Source organism: Triturus cristatus, chromosome 5_1 (genome assembly GCF_964204655.1).
Source record: "Triturus cristatus chromosome 5_1, aTriCri1.1, whole genome shotgun sequence".
NCBI lineage: Eukaryota > Metazoa > Chordata > Amphibia > Caudata > Salamandridae > Triturus > Triturus cristatus.
In genome coordinates this window covers 539,303,289-539,316,559 of record NC_140587.1, presented here as the reverse complement: position 1 = coordinate 539,316,559, position 13,271 = coordinate 539,303,289, and positions in this window count along the sequence as shown.

Here is a 13,271-nt window from a genome sequence, read left to right as displayed (position 1 = left end):
TGGAGTACTGGAAAAGCTGCTCAGCTCCTTCTCCCAGGAAATCAGAAGTAATAATGAGGGGAGTGGGTGTGGTGTTGGAAGTTTCTGGAACTGAAACTACTATAAACCAATGAAAAGTGTTGTTTCTTAATCACATGACCTGAAACTACTATAAACCAATGAAAAGTGTTGTTTCTTAATCACATGACTTGCTGTGCGCGCACGGTACACGCACGCATGCGCGTACGAAGCACGCGCGAATGCGCGTACGGAGCACACGCGTACGGAGCACGCATGACGTACGCATGCGCACATAGAGCATGTACGCATGCGCACACGGAGCACGTACGCATGCGCGCACCGTGCACGCACCATACGCGCAGCGTGCGCGAACGGTGCGCGCACGGTCAAAAACCCTTAAAAAAAAAAGTGTTTATAAGTTTATAGAAGATATTAACTATGCTGTTCAACTATATCCAAAATAAAAAAAAAAGAGCTGAGCCATTCCATTTTACAGGATACAGTCAAACTATAACTATATACATATAAAATTCACTTAAAAAACCATAGGTTTCACACACGTTATAGTTAGGAATTAGCATTTAAAAAACCTTTGAAATTCACTGAAAAAACCATAGGTTTCACACACGTTATAGTTAGGAATTAGCATTTAAAAAACCTTGCAAATTCACTGAAAAAATCATAGGTTTCACACACGTTATAGTTAGCTGGACATTTCACTCGTAAAAAACCATTGAAATTCCCCCGTTATAGTTAGTTCAGCTAACTATAACTTGCCCCTGCAATCCACTGCTGATGACGTCACATATTACATCACTCATGACATGGTCAGTGACATCACTCATGACATCACTGATGGCATCTCAAATGACATCACTGATGACATCATTGATGGCATCATCCTTGTGTAAGAGTGGCAGACCTCCTCTTATCCTAATATAAACTTTGATACACACATTGAAAAATACAAACTAAAGTTTTGAACACTATAGAGATACCAATACCAGTAAGAACAACCTATTCAGTAATTCCAAAATCTACATACGCATCCACTCATTCATCAACACTTCTATATAGTCACTCATACATGTACTCAGTCATCATATGTACTCATACACCTATACATCCTGTTACACACCTACACTCATACATAGAGTTACTCACACACATACTCACACATGCAAATAAACATCCATAAACATCCATTTACTTGCATGTACAGCTATACACACACCAGTACACTTACTTCTACAGAAACGTACACATACTTACTCTCTAAAACAATCACTTATAGAAACACATACTTATTTATACAGGAACTCTTCCAATCTCTCACTCTCATATATCCTCACTTTTATACATCAATACTCACATATACTAGTTCAAAACATATGGACTTACTCATAAAGACACTATTGAGACAGTCATTCAGTCTCTTACTCACCCATACACACACTCATCCACCCATACTGTCCTGCTCACATACTGTCTTCAAAATACATACAAACAGTGAGTCACTCATTCATGCGTCCATACGCTAAGTAACATCCCCCACTGAACCATACAGACACTCATACTGATACTCTAAAAACGAACTAATAACCCATATACACACTTATGTAGCTACTCACCAACCCATGCAGCCACTTATACACAAAGTGAGAGACTGATACAGATATTTAAATATTTAAACATTACTCACTAATACTTGTATTCACTAAGATACTGTTAATAAGTCAGTTATACAATTAATTTTACAAAATAAAAACATCCATTTAGACACTTATTTACCCATTTATTCTTCCATTAACCTTGAGATATACATATTTAAATTTAAATATCTTCTTTATTCGGTTTTTTTCAGATTTAAAAACCATAAAACAACATTTTAAACAGTAGAATACATATTGAAAACACATTTTAAATCAGAAAAATGGTATTTAAACCAAACAGAATATCGCATACCCTTCGACCAAGGATTCACATAATTTCATTTCGTCAACAGGGACTAAAATCAAAATCAATTTTACAAATTATTCCTATGTTTCACGATACATCTTAAAAAGTTAAGGACGTGATAACAGATCAATTCGGATTCTAACATTTGGAGACGTAACATCGCCGGACGGCATTGTCTTAGTCCCCATCGTTTTAATACAGATCGTAACCAAACCTTCCGATGTGGATGATAAAATTTACAAAACAAGATAGTATGTAAATTTGACTGCATTGATACTTCATCGCAAGGACAAGTAGTGGGAATTAGATCCCATCTATTTCTCTCAGGGAAAGATACTAGTCTATAGAAAAAAATCTAGTCTGAATCTTGTCAGTAACATTCTGTGATAGGTGCTAATCTGTAATATTAAATATGGTTGGATAGAATGAGTGGTCTGAATCAAATTGGCGTGAAGGACCGATGATTTTGTTGCCTCAGATGTCAACCTCAGGGACTCTAAATGAGTTAGAGTCAGTTTTTTCAGCTCTCTCTTCGGTAGTTCAATGATTTTTTTGGGTTCGGAATAATATTTCTCCAGGCCGAGATCCTTGAAGAAATTTCTTATATACCGAAGCCAATTTATTTTTAAAGAATGGTCGATGGTCATTGAGTCTAACAAAATTTCCTGGGATAAGGCATTATTATCAGAGGTCCAAATACGCCGCCAGAGCAATAATGGCTGAATTCTTATCAGATCCTCGAGATAGGAGATTCCAAGTTCCAGATGGAGAGCATAGACTGAGGTACTCGTTGGTACAGCTAAGAGAAATCTAAGAAAATTGTTTTCAGCGACTTGAAGAGCGCCAACATCTACAAATCCCCAAACTCCAGCTCCATAGAGGGTGATCGCCTGGCATTTGGCTATGTAGATTTTTAATAGCTCCACTGGAGGCCTTTTCCCTAATCTCTGTGAGAAACTTGTCAGGGACATTATAGCTCTTTTGAACAGATGGCATCTAGCCTCAACTGCTGGTCTCCAATTAAGTCTATCGTCAATCATTATTCCCAGGTAGCAATACTTAGTGGTCACCTCCAGTTTTTGTTCTTTGAGGTAGATGTTCTTTACTCGTTTTTTAGCTCGACCAGCTACCATGACAAATGTTTTTTTGACATTAACTTGTAGGTCCAGGCCACCCATAAACTCAACATATATATTCAGGGACTTCTGCAGTTCACATGGAGTGCGTGCCAAGATGACCGCGTCATCCGCATAGAGCAAAGCGGGTATCAAACGCCGTTTTACCCGAGGTAGGTCCAAAGCCCCCCTCAACATCTCCACCTCCAAGCCATTTGTGTACAGAGAGAAGAGGAAGGGAGCGAGGACACACCCCTGCCTAACTCCTCGCTCCATGCCGAAAGACGCGTTCAACTCCCCCTTCGTGCCAAAGCGCACCCTTGCAAAAGCCCCTGAATATAGCACTCTCATATAATCTAAAAGAGGGGGGTCCACTCCCATATATGACAACATTTTCCAAAGTTTTGTGTGTGAAACACAGTCAAAAGCGGCAGATAAATCTACGTAGGCCATGTATACCATTTCCTTTTTTGCTTGGAAATATTTTCCCATGATCAGGCTAAGATTAATGGCCTGCTCCACCGTTCCATACCCCTCCCGGAATCCAAATTGAAGATCTGAGATGATATCTCCCTCCTCAGCCCACTGCCGGAGTCGTTCAAGCACGACTCTACCAACGACCTTGCCTAGAGAGTCCAGTAGGGAGATAGGACGATAACATTTAACGTCCTGACGATCTCCTTTTTTAAAGATTGGGACCATAATTGAATTAGTCCATGATTTAATCAGACCCACCTTTGCCGCTGCGGTGCATACTCTGGTAAGGATGGGGGACCAGAGATCCAGATTGAATTTAAACAGGTCTACTGGGACCCCATCAGGGCCTGGGGCTTTCCCACTTTTACTTGCTTTCAAGGCCGCTAGGACATCGGTAATGTCAAAGTGCAGGGAAATTGGATAGTCAACTTTTGGGAGAGAGAGTTCTGATCCTGTTATTGCTGTTGCTGTGTCTTTAAAGATCTTAGAAAAGTGTGCCACCCAAGTATCTTCATCAATAGCCACTTCTATCTTGGGACTATCTAAATCTAAAAAAGATGGTGATTTAACAGTTCGCCAAAAAACCAGACTATTCTTTGAGACTGCACTAGAGTGTAAGTCATCCCATAATTTCTTTTTTAATTCATGGATTCTTTGCTTACGTGCACAAACATATTGCCGTCTCAAAAGTTGGATCTTGGCCGGAACTCTATCTGTTTTCTTCAATTCCTTCTTTAGATTAGTTAGGGCCGTGGTACAGCAATGATTGAACCACCCTTTGTTGGTTGAATGTGACCTCTTTGGAGTTGTGGTAAGAAGTACCTTGATCTTCTCTAATATTTGCACAAAATTAGTTAAAATTTCTTCATCAGATTGCGATAAATCAAGGCATTTAATTATATTTATATATGCCTCCTTTACCAGTTTTCCAGTGATTACTTCCGGATTTATCGCCCCCCATTTCAGTGTATAACCGTTTATCCTGCCTAGCTCCGGTTGTTCTGTGCAAGAGTTGTCGCTATAGCAACAGTTGCAGGTTGACACTTAGTTCGGTATAGCTCTAATCGAAGAGCAGAGTGATCACTTAAAGTGTTTAACAAAACCTCAAAAGACCTCACTCGGGGGGACAAACCTGACGAGAAGAAAATATAATCTACTGTCGTACTATAACCCCTACCCACGTAAGTTGGTTGCAAATGATTTGACCCTGGAATTGATTCATTTGCTATTTCAAGTTCCAAGTCTAGTAAAACATTGTTCATGGCGGTCCCCACTTTGCTATGGGTAAAGTGCATAATGGGAGCATGATCTTCATCCACGATCCCACATCTGTTTTTTCCAATGTGTGGGCATGGATGTAGATTCAAATCTCCACCCCATATAAGGTGGACTGGCCCTTTACCAGCCGTTGAATTATTTGTTAATTTCTCCTTAATATTTGAGAGAAGAGTCAAAAATTGATCATCCTCTAAATTGTTATAAAAGTTAAGCAAGAGGATGGACTCGGTTTTATTGAAAACAAGCTTAAATAGTTGGAAATTTGGGTCGGATGCAACTAAAGATGTTTTGAAATGATTTAGTGTATTAGCGATATAGGTGGTCAACCCCCCCTTGGGTCTGCCAATGCCACCTCCCGAAGCTGGAGTAAAGTATGTTTGGAAACCCGGGAGATGAAGCTCCGTCAAAGACCGAGGGCCCGATTCACAGAACAAACTTAAGACAAAATCCTAAACTTAGTACCATTTTGGTATTCACAGAATGCACTTACTACTTCTGGTATTCACAGAATGAACTTACTACTTTTTCGATTCACAGAATAAACTTACTACTTTTGCTATTCACAGAATGGATTTACGACTACTAAACTTACGTCCGCACTCGGGCCGGAAATTCCGGCCCGTAGGCGGAGCTTCCGGCCCAGAGGCGGGGCTTCCGGGCCGGAGGCGGGGCTTCCGGGCCGGAGGCGGAGCTTCCGGGCCGAAGGTGGGGATTCCGGCCAGTGGCGGAGATTTAGCCATGGCCAAAATCTCCGCCTCCGGGCCAGAAGCTCCGCCTCCGGCCTGGAAACCCCACCTCCGGGCTGGAAGCTCCGCCTCCGGGCCGGAAGCTCCGCCTCCAGGCCGGAATTTCCGGCCCGAGTGCGGACGTAAGTTTAGTAGTCGTAAATCCATTCTTTGAATAGCAAAAGTAGTAAGTTTATTCTGTGAATCGCAAAAGTAGTAAGTTCATTCTGTGAATACCAGAAGTAGTAAGTGCATTCTGTGAATACCAAAATGGTACTAAGTTTAGGATTTTGTCTTAAGTTTGTTCTGTGAATCGGCCCCCAAGTCTCCTGTAGACATATAATTTTACCCTGCTCTAAGAAATTTGCAGCCGAGCCATCTTCAATTTTGGAGCGAAGACCCGCTATGTTCCAAAAGAGAATAGATAACGGCTGCGGTTCTGCATTTGTCACAACTTCATGTATTGGGCAAATCGTTATAGAATTAGGCATTGGATGCGATATGCTGTAGTTGGTAACTTTAGATGGAGTTAGTGGTCAGTCAACCATTTCAAGGACACTGAATCTATTGTCTGTTGGAATACTGGACCAGGCTTCCCCTTGGGGTGGCTCTCTGTTTGCCGGCCGCTGTGAGTGGGCACCCCACTCATCTCGTCCTCCGCCCCAATATCGTGGTCCCGGTATGTACCGAGGACCACCATGCTCGCGGAAACGGGGGCCCACTGCTTGCCGTTGGTTGGAATATTTACCGTAAGCTGGAGCTACTGTTTCCCAAGGAGGAGCATAGTTGTTGGGAAACTCCCTAAGACACCTAGAGGGATAAAAAAAGGAGAGTCGCCTGGTTCCTATTTCACCGTATACGTTCGGAAACTCCCATGAGCAAATGTAATCCGCCACCCAAGGATGTTCAAATGAAATCAAGATACAGTCTCCCGGTATCGTTTTCCTACTATTTCCCACCCAAGGGGTTCTGCGAACCATCAGAATCCTGGATGACCCAGGTTCTGAGATGGGGCGATTGTTGTTTAGCCAGAATTGAACCTTATTTTTCAGCGACCATGTGGGTTCCGCGACATGGTCTTCTAGCTCAGGCACTCCTGTCATAACTACAACAAATGTACTTGCTTCCGGTGGCAAGTCGACCGCCAGTCTACTTTTAGGAAATCCCCCGTATCGGCTCTGTTGGTTCCAGTTGTTGCTATTTTAGGAGCCAGTTTATTTAAGGACAGAGTATTAGTTTTAGACAGCGATTTTTTGGGGGGAGAAGTTTTAGGACCTGAGGTTTTTACTATCGGGACATTACCCTGGAGAGAGTTTATAGTAATGTTAACGGAAGGTTCTTCTGCTCTGTCTATGTTTCGTGCTTCGGAAGGTAGTAATTTAGATGGAATTTCTAAGGGTGCAGTTTTGTGTTTTTTGTTTTGCATGTGTGGCGTCTTTTGAGGAGGTGGCTTAGTTCCCCTCTTTTTTTTATCCCCCTGTACTTGCTTAGGTTTCATGATATTAACAAGGTGCAGTAACTGGTGCTCCTCTGGGACAATCTTACTTCAAGTGGAGTGATGAAGGTTTTTAGACGCTCTGCGATGTTATTTATCAGTTGTGAATTTTCATTGTCCCTTTGCGTGTTACTAGATGGAGAATGGGTGGAGTTTTCCACACTGATAGGATCTAAATTCTCATGTATGGACTGGTTAATGGCCGAGGAGTCAGGAAAGTAATCAACATGTGGAGGTGCTGTAACTTTTCCTTCATGTTGGATGCTAATGTCATGGTGGATAGGATTTTTTAAATTTTTCTTTCGTTTCCTTATCGCACCCTCCCTCCTTCCTCTAGTATGCCTTATTTCATCTGGTGTTAGTTCGGGAATCAATTCTGGTGTCCTTTCTAGATCTAGGCTTAGTTGAAAATCGGAAAGTTGGGAGGCCGACAGGTCTACATTGTTTGGAAGGCTACTCCCGCCCTTACAAATCGGCCCAAGCCCACTATTATCCGGCATATCCGGGGTTATTGCGTCCCTTAAATTTCCTATAGATGACCATTTTGCCAACGCAAGATCCAAAGACACCCTGCCTTCAATTAGACTAATGCTTTGGTCTATGAAAGTATTTGCCTTAATGATAAAATCGTCCATAGGGCCTAGAGACTTTCCCCCACCCCCCTTTACTTTAATTTTGTTTCCTCTCGTTACAACCATAGTTACTAAAACCCAATACAATTACTTGACAGCTTATGTGAATGGAATCAAACAAATGCAGTCAGTTAGGGGGCGTTCACACACAAGGATGGTAGCCTGGCGAAGTCGCTAATTGTCAAAACGCAGACCACTACGTATAGCAAGTTCGTCTTAGGGACGGGGCCCAGTCCGGTCTCTTCCATTCTCTGACGGCCTCAGACGGCCCGCCCTTTGCCCGGGCTTAGCTCCGGGCGCTCCCGCGCTCTCCCGCGCTGCGGAAGGGTGGGTCCTTATATTTGGGAAGTACGTAGGCATGGGTGCGAGTCGTCCAGGGAGAGCAGCCCAGATGTAGGCAATTGGGCACGCAGGGACTCCTGGACAATGGAGTCCCCTGCAGCTCGTAGCCCTGTCCAATAACGCTCACCCTGATTGAGGCAACCCCATTCCAAACCGCCCTTACGGTGTTCGGTGGACGCTGCGGGACCCGCGCAGCGGGTCCGGCGAGATGCTGGAGCAGGAAGGGCAGAAAGAGTCACGCTGTAGTCCCATGTCGATCACAAGGCAAAGGTAAATCCCAAGGATAGAGGCTTAGCACTCCGCTTTTACTGACAGCTGTGCAGGGGGGCGTGTCATCCAGGGAGAGCAGCCCAGGTGTAGGCAATTGGGCACGCAGGGACTCCTGGACAATGGAGTCCCATGCAGCTCGCAGCCCTGTCCAATAACGCTCACCCCGATTGAGGCAACCCCGTTCCAAACCACCCTTACGGTGTTCGGTGGACGCTGCGGGACCCGCGCAGCGGGTCCGGAGAGATGCTGGATCAGGAAGGGCAGAAAGAGTCACGCTGTAGTCCCACGTCGATCACAAGGCAAAGGTAAATCCCAAGGATAGAGGCTTAGCACTCCGCTTTTACTGACAGCTGTGCAGGGGGGCGTGTCGTCCAGGGAGAGCAGCCCAGGTGTAGGCAATTGGGCACGCAGGGACTCCTGGACAATGGAGTCCCCTGCAGCTCGCAGCCCTGTCCAATAACGCTCACCCCGATTGAGTCAACCCCGTTCCAAACCGCCCTTACGGTGTTCGGTGGACGCTGCGGGACCCGCGCAGCGGGTCCGGCGAGATGCTGGAGCAGGAAGGGCAGAAAGAGTCACGCTGTAGTCCCACGTCGATCACAAGGCAAGAGTAAATCCCAAGGATAGAGGCTTAGCACTCCGCTTTTACTGACAGCTGTGCAGGGGGGCGTGTCGTCCAGAGAGAGCAGCCCAGGTGTAGGCAATTGGGCACGCAGGGACTCCTGGACAATGGAGTCCCCTGCAGCTCGCAGCCCTGTCCAATAACGCTCACCCCGATTGAGGCAACCCCGTTCCAAACCGCCCTTACGGTGTTCGGTGGACGCTGCGGGACCCGCGCAGCGGGTCCGGCGAGATACTGGAGCAGGAAGGGCAGAAAGAATCACGCTGTAGTCCCACGTCGATCACAAGGCAAAGGTAAATCCCAAGGATAGAGGCTTAGCACTCCGCTTTTACTGACAGCTGTGCAGGGGGGCGTGTCGTCCAGGGAGAGCAGCCCAGGTGTAGGCAATTGGGCACGCAGGGACTCCTGGACAATGGAGTCCCCTGCAGCTCGCAGCCCTGTCCAATAATGCTCACCCCGATTGAGGCAACCCCGTTCCAAACCGCCTTTACGGTGTTCGGTGGACGCTGCGGGACCCGCGCAGCGGGTCCGGCGAGATGCTGGAGCAGGAAGGGCAGAAAGAGTCACGCTGTAGTCCCACGTCGATCGCAAGGCAAAGGTAAATCCCAAGGATAGAGGCTTAGCACTCCGCTTTTACTGACAGCTGTGCAGGGGGGCGTGTCGTCCAGGGAGAGCAGCCCAGGTGTAGGCAATTGGGCACGCAGGGACTCCTGGACAATGGAGTCCCCTGCAGCTCGCAACCCTGTCCAATAACGCTCACCCCGATTGAGGCAACCCCGTTCCAAACCGCCCTTACGGTGTTCGGTGGACGCTGCGGGACCCGCGCAGCCGGTCCGGCAAGATGCTGGAGCAGGAAGGGCAGAAAGAGTCACGCTGTAGTCCCACGTCGATCACAAGGCAAAGGTAAATATATAAAACATATGTAATTTTCAGAAAAACACACATTCACTGCATGATGTCATCAATGATGTCATCAGTGATGTCATTTGAGATGTCATCAGTGATGTCATGAGTGATGTCACTGACCATGTCATGAGGGATGTAATATGTGACGTCATCAGCAGTGGATTGCGGGCGCGCAAGTTATAGTTAGCTGAACTAACTATAACAGGGGAATTTCAATGGTTTTTTACGAGTGAAATGTCCAGCTAACTATAACGTGTGTGAAACCTATGGTTTTTTCAGTGAATTTGCAAGGTTTTTTAAATGCTAATTCCTAACTATAACGTGTGTGAAACCTATGGTTTTTTCAGTGAATTTCAAAGGTTTTTTAAATGCTAATTCCTAACTATAACATGTGTGAAACCTATGGTTTTTTAAGTGAATATTATACATATATATATATATATATATATATATATATATATATATATATATATATATATATATATATATATATATATTCTGTGACGTATGATCAGGTGATCAAGGCCGCTTGGACGGCCGAAACGCGTCCTGACACAGAGGAAATAAAATAATAATGCTGCAAAAGTTGGTCTACGCTGGTGATTTCCGCGCGCAAGCGGGTGAATATCGCGAGTTGCTGATAAATATATATATATAGAGATAGATAGCTAGATCGGTAGATAGATAGATAGATAGATAGATAGATAGATAGATAGATAGATAGATAGATAGATAGATAGATAGATAGATAGATAGATAGATAGATAGATAGATAGATTTACTTACAAACCAAAAGTTACAGGGAAGTTGTGCCTGAGCTCAGATTTTACACGCACAAAATCATAGTAATTCAACAGTTATAGATGAAGAGTAGGTTTCTTTTAGCTGCTGTATCCATCGACTACAAAACGATCTTCGTCTTCCTCTCAGATAGTCAATATGAACAAGTTGCCCTGCTCTTGTTCGCTGTTCAGTGGTGAGGTGGGGCAGGGTCGACCCTGATGTCGCTGCAATGTATTCTCTTCTTTCTGCAATGCAGAGAGCTGCTGTGGAGGAGTCTGTGACTTTAACAGGTTAATTGAAATTTGGATCCTTCCACCGACGGACGGCCTTCCAGACCAAGATCTGTGTTCCGGGAGGGATGAGTGGGAGCTCAGGATCGATGGGGCCCTTCTCCGTCTGCTTGGATATCTGAGTAGAAAGGAACTGCCAGCTCGCGTTAAATCACACAGATACGCATACATTTCAGCTTTCACAAATTCAGAAGAACTTTCAGTATCAGTTTTAGGTCTAGTCGCTTGGACTGCTACATTTATTGTCAGATGACAAGCTGATGGGGCATTAGGTGGTGGTCAGAACTTGGAGTTTTTCAAAGTGTAAACAGGGTAATCGGTAGACAATAAAAAAAGGTTTTGCCAATTGTGACACTTATCTTGCATATTTTATTTTTGAGCAGATTGTTCAGGTGTTCACAGACGCCATTGCTTTGTGGGTGGTACGCTGATGTTAATTTATGTTTAATCCCTAACTTGGTGGTTAGAAAGGAAAAAATTGTACTAGAAAAATGGCTGACTGTTTGGAACCAAAAAGTTGGATTAAGACATGGGCATTTGGGACAAACCAGTCTATTTGTATGGTGGTAGACATTTTATCTTGTGAAACCTATATGGGGAAGGTGTGACTGGTCTAATGCCACTTGCCGTAGGGTCTATGTCATGACAGGTTTTAGTTTGTCTATAGATAAAATCTGAGGGATCTAGTTGTACTCCCCTCTTCTTCCATAATGCTTTCTCTTGATCTGGTGCACTTTCCTGTATTTCTCTAAGGTGTGTGCGTCCAGTGTGATCATATGGCTCTGTGTGATCAATGGTATGTGGAAGTGAACAATCTGGCATGTCTTTTTCTTTACATTCTTACTCTGTTGTTCTGTCTGTTTAAATTTTGGGCAAGTAGGATGTGGGCAAGCAGACATTCTATTGACACTGCAGGCATTGGGCCCCTGGCAGCGGCTTTCGCTGCCCAGTCTACCAGAGCATCACCTCTGAAAACAAAGTCTTGGCCATTCGTATGGACTGAACATTTTACTACGGCTACCTCAGCTGGTAGGGCCAGTGCCTTTATTAGTTCCTCAAGTAAGTGTCTATGCATTACAGGCATGCCATCTGATTTGAGGAAACCTCACCTTTCAAGTGCAGGATGCTGGAATGCATTGTTGTTGTGACATATGAAGAGCCCAAGTAAACAGTGGTGCATATACCTGTACCGCTTTTCAACAAAGCAATCAATGCCACTAATTCTGCTGCTTGCGCTGAGCAGTGCGAAGGAAATGTAATCTGCTGTACAATGTCTAGGGAGTCAGAGTAATCATTTTGTCGTGCTCTAACTACTGCAGCTCCCCTGTTCCTGAGCCCTGTTTCTTGATCAATTGTAGAAGACCTGTCAGCAAAGTATATTGTAATGCCTGGCAATGGGTCCTCTTTTGCTGTTCCTGACTCATCTGGTGAATATGTGGCACAATTATGGGAATCATGATCTGTGGTGGCAGTGGGGTGAGCAAAGAATGTTGCTTGGTTTACTGTGTGGCACTTAACAACCTTCAGTGATGGCAATGAGTGGAATACTTTGTTGCCTGATACTCTATGTGTGGTAAGAGTGGTCTTAGCCTTTTTATTATTTCAAACACAGCCTGTTCAATGTATAGTGTCAAAGGGGCACCCATGAATATATCAGTGCTTTTCTTCACAGCGAATGCTGCAGTGGCCAGTGCTTGTTCTCAAAGGTATTGACCATTCATTACAGAATCCAGCATGCCACTGAAGTAGGCAATGAGCTTGTGGCCCATGGGGTATTTAGGGTTAGGACAGCTGTCATGACTTTGCTGTCGCAGTGAGTAAACAGGTAAAATTCGTTAGTGCAGTCAGGGGACCCTAATTCTGGTGCATTTGCAATTTCATCTTTTTTTAGGTCTACAAAAGCTGCCCTCCTTTCAGGTGCCCAATCTAGCTTATCATGTGTCCCCTTGGCCATTTTCACAGTGTAGTGTAGTTCCCATATCCCTGATAGGCTCTGCGCATTGGAATAATAAACACTATAGTTTTGACATAGGACTGAGGTCAGTATGTCTCAATCGAGTACATTAAACTTAATTACTTGTGTGTGCCATCTAACTCAGAGGTCACTAGAAACTTCTCAAATGAACAAGAAGGGATTAGTTTCTGACAACCGCATAAACATGACAACTTTGTTTCCCTTAGAATCGGAACAATCTCAGAATCGTGGAAACAATGGATAGCAGTTTCACTCAGTCAATCGTGCATGCATCGTTTCTACAGAGTAACACAGAAATAGATAGACGGGCGTTTTAATAAAAAGGGTTTATTGATTAGTCTTATGAACTGCTAGAATCGTAGGACAGAATGCGAAGTATAATATGTACAGCGTTAGCAGTAA